This window comes from Leptinotarsa decemlineata, unplaced genomic scaffold, assembly GCF_025532065.1.
Source record: "Leptinotarsa decemlineata unplaced genomic scaffold, Ldec_3_MD MMD2_tig00001393_RagTag_RagTag, whole genome shotgun sequence".
NCBI classification, from domain to species: domain Eukaryota; kingdom Metazoa; phylum Arthropoda; class Insecta; order Coleoptera; family Chrysomelidae; genus Leptinotarsa; species Leptinotarsa decemlineata.
Genome location: NW_027412562.1, coordinates 11,850,084 through 11,856,511, shown reverse-complemented (window position 1 = coordinate 11,856,511; position 6,428 = coordinate 11,850,084).

Below are 6,428 nucleotides of genomic sequence, written 5' to 3'. Positions count from 1 at the left end.
ACAAATTGACTTGAAAACAAGGTATTGTGAGATCTTGTGTTTTCTAACCTTCAGTTAGGACGAAGGGAATAACTTATCAGGAAGAATACAATAGTTCGGCCTGTTGAAAGACTTTGAGAAATATATGCAGATAATATATACTTAGGAAAACACATCCAAAGCACTATATATAACTTGTAGAATACAGTCCAGGTTAGTTTCCGTTGATCGTGCTTCAAGACTATGCTTATTTTCAGTAATCTGGCATTTGACGTAGCAAATACAGATTGATTCACGGTGAATGGCACATTCGACGGATCACGTTTGAAATTTAATGAGAGCGAAGGAAATCCATTATGATAACCAAATCGGTAAGTGGACTAATAAAATGAAAGAATCATGGTCTGCTATCAGTGATATTAAGAGAAAATAAAAAAAAAACATGTGGGAATATCACTTGATCCTGATAAAATCAATGATTATTATTGTACGATTGCAAAAACATTAGAGAGAATATAGTGGTACCTTAATAAATCTTGAAGATATCAGAATTGAGGATAACCTAACATTGTACGATACAAGTATTAATGAAATAGAAATTTTGAGGAATATAAAGAATAAAAATGCAACTGGTTATGATAGAATCTCCATAGAAGCTATTCAAAATCTTCCAATTGAAGCACTGCAAACATTGGTATCTCCAATCAACACCTCTTTCCGCAATGGAATTTTTCCTGATTTTCTGAAAACATCCGTTGTCCTTCCATTATATAAAGGTGGAGATTCAGATGATCCCGGGAATCTTCGCCCGATCTCTCTTATTCCAAAGTTATCGAAAAACTTGTGAAAATACGTCTGACTATTTTCCTACAACACCACAATATTTCAATTGAAAGCCAGTTTGGTTTTCAAAGCAATAAAAATACGCACGATGCCATATTTTCGTTTCTTTATGATATTTACTCAAAGTTTAATTCTGGTCTTTTGTCTTTTATGATCTTTCTAAGGCGTTTGATCGCATTGATCATAAGATCTTGCTAACAAAAATTCACCGATACGGCTGCAGAGAAATGACACCCAAATGGTTTGAATCTTACCTTTCAAGAAGAAATCAAATGGTAAGAACAACAGGACTTTCAGACAAAAAAAGGGAAATTTTGTGTGGTGTTCCACAAGGATCACTTTTAGGACCCGTCTTATTCTTATTATATGTCAATGACATTGCAAATTTGAACATTTCTGGAAATTTCACTTTTTTCGCTGATGACACGATGATATTGTGGAACAAAAATAACTCAATTGATTTACACAATGCATTATCTACTGATATGAAAAAAATCAAGGAGTGGTGTGATGCTAATTTGCTATCCTTCAATATCACTGGAACAAACATTTAATTATTTAGATGTGCTCTTGATGACCTGTCATTTGGTGATAACTTAGTGATCAAGAACGATACTCAATCTAAATTTCAATGTATTCACATTGACAACAAGCTCAACTTTATTAAACAACTTAAAAATAAAATTTGTTCTGGATATTATGCAGTGAGAGTAACTTCAATAAATTTGGGAATCAATACTGCCAGAACGGTGTATTACGCCCTCGTTGAATCCCACCTACGTTATGGAATACCGTTTTGGGAAGTATGCAATTCATCAACACTTCTGTCTGTATTATTACTGCAGAAACGGAGTATCAGGTATATGTGTAAGATTAAACCTCGTGATTCATGCAGACACAAATTCGCTGAGCAAAAGATTTCAACAGTGATCGCTTTGTTTATTTTGGAAACGGTTTGCCTCATTTACAAGAATATGTCCCTATTTGAGGCTTCATGTCATTTTTATAGCACCCGTTTCACCGCGTTGAAATTCCCAATTACTTTAACAAATTTGGTCAGGAATTATATTTAGGGGTTCAAGATATTTAATCACTTGCCCTCAGATATAAGACAGGCAAATTTGACTATCAAAATGTTTAGAAAAAGAGTTAAAACACTTTTGCTTATGAGTCTATTCTATTGATAATATTTTTAAACAAGTCTGTACACAACCATCTTAATACAAAATTTCGATGTTGAACTATAGTGTCCATGGCGCCTTATCCACCTATCGTCGAAAAGTCTGTCTAGTTCTGCGCTCTCCTCTCTTGTACAAGAGCTCCGTCTAGTTGGTACCAACATTTTCGATATTCTTCGAGTGGCAGATTATCGGCGTAGCTCTCTACAGCTCTCTCGAAGAAAAATTCAGTTTTAATGTATTCTGCATGTTAATGGACAACAAATTTAGGTATTCGATATACGAGAAATCATGAACATCCAGAAGGTATCTGAATATTTTGAAGTCTGGCTTTTTTTGTAACGTGAATATTTTCACTAGACCAATAATAACAATCTTTTGTTATTATTTTTAGTTCAAATAATTTTAATAAAAAAAAGAGTGTGTGTGTGTGTACTCATGTACGCACGTTCTTTGTGCACGTACTTCGATCTTTTTAAATTATATTCCGCTGCGATTTATTTGATTACTCGTGTAAGCTCATTCATATTTTTCATTAAATTTATCAGTATAATTTTTTTGAAGGTGGTTGACAATGTTTCGTGGTGTATTCCATCAGTTCGGACTTCCATTGTCTAATTCAACATAAATTGATTTGAAATCCCTGAAAGAATCTGTAAAAAATTAAAAATATTGACCGAAAAATAACAATTTTATTGAACAAAAAACTGAAATTACGAAGAAATAACATGCAAGCAACAACCAAAAAAATTAAAAAAATTTAAATATTGATATAAGCTGAAAATTAATATCAACATATTATCAACAAGAAATGAAAATTAAAAATCAAAAGATTCCAAACCAAATTATGTCATGACGTTTCCATTGTTAGTAGTAGTTTTTTTTTTGGCAAACTGGAAAACATGTTTCTAACGAGGATTATGATATCGAAGTAGGTAGGAACCATGTTTAATTTTAACAATTTGGGTGAATGTTCTGACATATACTTCAAATCGGATGTTCTGTCACTATGTGATATTGTTGAAAATTTCAGGAACATGAGTTGAAGTACATACAAATTGGACCTTGCTCATTATTTCACATCTCCAGGTCTTTCTTGGGATGCTGTATCGAAGTATACAGGCATCGAGTTGGAATTTTTAACTGATATCAAATGGTGCATATCTTCCAAAATTATATACGCGGTGATGTTAGTTAATGTTCGAAGAGAAAACACATTAGTCAGATAGATATTATTAGTAATCCAGATGATAACCCTCGAGGAAAAATTATTAAAGTAATGTGCATTATCCCATCGAATTGCATGCTTTACTTCCAGACTTACTACTACTTTTGGTGGAAGACTCACCACATACTTTGGGTGGAAAGTATTATACCACCTTGAAACTCTGGCCATTGAAGTAAGCAGTTGAGTGAAAACTATAGGATTATTATTGTTCCCAGAAGAACAAGCTGCGGCCTCGGCCAAAAATTAATACTCTCATGTGCGATTAAAGAAACATTAATTTAACCATTTCCTAGATGGTAACGTAAATTACCATATAGCAAGTGCCAAGTCACCGTCTAACCGTCAAGTTATTTCAATACTTTTTTTAACATTCGCGAGGTTCAACTGACCGTTAGTAAAAGCGCAAATCTTGTCATTCGAGAGTGCATTTCGTTTTGGGAAAAGCTAAAATCCCTATCAGAGCAGTACCTAACTGTGTCTGATGATGCTTGAAAGGAGTTACAGACAAATTTCATAAAAATCCAGGATGCTTACAAGCATCGTGAGGAAAAATTTCAAAATAATTAAAAGATGTATTCGACATAGCACACGTTGACGTTTTGGAATATATAAAAATATAAAAAGATGAGTTGTTTTTACAAAAACAAAGAGAACCATCTGAAGAAAAGGAAAAACTTGTGGCTGTACCCAAACTGAAGAGCCATTCCGGGCAAGGTCACCCTAATGTTGTGTTACGCACTTTATGATTGGAGCGTCCATGACAAAGTACAAATAATGTACTGTAACGCAACTGCGTCTTATACAGCGATTGAAAGGAGCCATTGAAAGGAGCTTGTGTAGTTTTGGAACAAAAACTAGACAGGGGATTAGAACTTTTTGCTTGCTGCCATCACGTTTATGAACTGGTTGTGGAATGTGTTTGAAACAAAAACCTCAATGTCAAAAATAGCCCTAAAATCCCAATGCTCAAAAAATATAGAGACCACCTGAAAACTATTAATCGTGCTGCTACTGAAACATGCACTGATATCGTCTCGCAACATTTCTATAATGCAGCAATAAAAAAATTGTTGACACTTTATATTGAAAAACTGCTATAAGCCATTGAACGTGACGATTACCGGGAACTGATTGAACTATATTAATTTCTTAGGAGGAGATGATAGGGGAAACATGAAATCAACTCTCCTGGAGCGATGCATCAAGCAAGGTGGATGGCTAAAGCTATTTACTCATCAACAATATGTTGCAACCCCAATTCAAAATCAGCGCCAAAGATTAATTAGCACTTCAAGACGTTTTTTTATTCATTGTGGTGATATATGTGAAACCATAGCTTGGATGTAGTCTGGACGTGAAGGCACCAAATCAGGATTCATGTTTTTCAAAGAGTCTTAAGAAATATGAAACTGTTGACAAAGTGATCGTCAAAGCAGCCCTGATCAAGTTCAGTCATCATCTTCAGTACTTGTCAAAATAAATCGCCATTTTATAACTCGTTGATGACGAAGTTGATGAACAAACCAAGGGTAACATAGTAGCGGACTCACAAAGAGGCAGTTTGTACTGGGAAGAGATACATACCATGTAAAGATGAACTGTATGATTTTATTTGGGTTGTGAGTACTTAAGTAAAAACTCATAGCCCACTACCATTCTTAACACTGTTTTCATTAAACTGATAATAAAATTGCCTTATTTATTATTTTAGAAAAATCATTAAGGGATTTTGTGTATATCGAGAGCACAAATTCATGCTCTTGAAAATTGATGAGAAATTCCTCCACAGACCCGTTTCGACATGAGACGAAGACGTTACCTTTGAGAAAGTTTAAAAACTTCCTTCTTTGGTGGCAGTAAATGAAACTGCTGAGAGAGCTGTGAGACAAGATTTTCGTGCTTTGATAACTGCAAAAAAAAACAAAAAAATTGCTACGATATCTGCAAGAACATAGAGATCTCTACCCAGATTGTAAAAGACCCTAAAAAATAAATATACTGCATAATCTCTATATTTTTTTTTTCAATAAATAGTACCTCTCATTGTTGAATATTATTTATAATAATACCTATCGAATAAATTATTTTTATTCGATTCAACTACGAATTTGGAACGGGTGTAAAATAGATTTTTCTGAATAATTAAAGCCTGTCAGAACGAGTTAATGTTGACATTAATGAAAATGAAATTTTGTATGTAACTAGGTCTAGGTAGAGTAAAAAGAAATAGAGAGTATGCATTTCGATATTCGAAAAAAAAGTTGTCACCCATATAAGGAACATCCTAGTCAATTTTCAGCTCATACTATAATTGGCATATTTCCACCCACCTTTTCGGACCTTATCCAAATTCTTTCAATCGAGATTTTTTTTATAAGGAATAACATTCAAAACAACAATTACCCTTTTATACAGGGTGTCCCTGGACTTCCTCTTTTCCTCTTGGGAATGTATAGATGGGGTCAAAATATCACCAGTACTTCATATAACTTTATTTCCTAAAATCCTTCGTTACCAAGTAACGGGCCCTCGAAGTTACAAAATGAAAAATGTTTTTCTTTGATAACTTTTCAAGTGAATATTCAAAATCATCCAAATTTTGGTAATTGACTAAACAAATGAATTCCTTCGATGAGCTTTCATGCAGGAGTCAGTTGTTTTGCTACAAAGTCAGGAACGGACTACCCCCGATGGTCCACACCCCAAAACTTTGAAATGACAGATATTTTTCAATATTTTTCAACAAATTAAGGTTACTTGGCCAATTTTATGAATAAAAGTACTCGTGTGGAAAGTCGATCGGAGCAACGAGTCTTGATAAAAATGTAGTTTCACTCGACGACATCAAACCCGCTCGTCCACCATTATTTGAAATGAATAATTATCAAAGCAGAAATAATAATGATAACGTTAATTCAACAACATTTATCCTGAGATGTCTACCATTATTCGAAAATATTAGTTTTTAAGGAAAATGGAAATGATAGGTAAAATGTTCATAACGAATTTTTATAATGCAAACACGTTTAACTAACGAAACTCAAGAGCCTCAAGAGCAAACAGAAATGAAAAATCCGCTACAGAAACTGCTCGATATGACCACCTTCTCTCTCTATACATTTTCTTAGTCTGCGAAGACACCCTCTCTGTACTTGAAATAGCATTCCAGGGTCGTTTCGTATGGCTTCACAATGTAATGT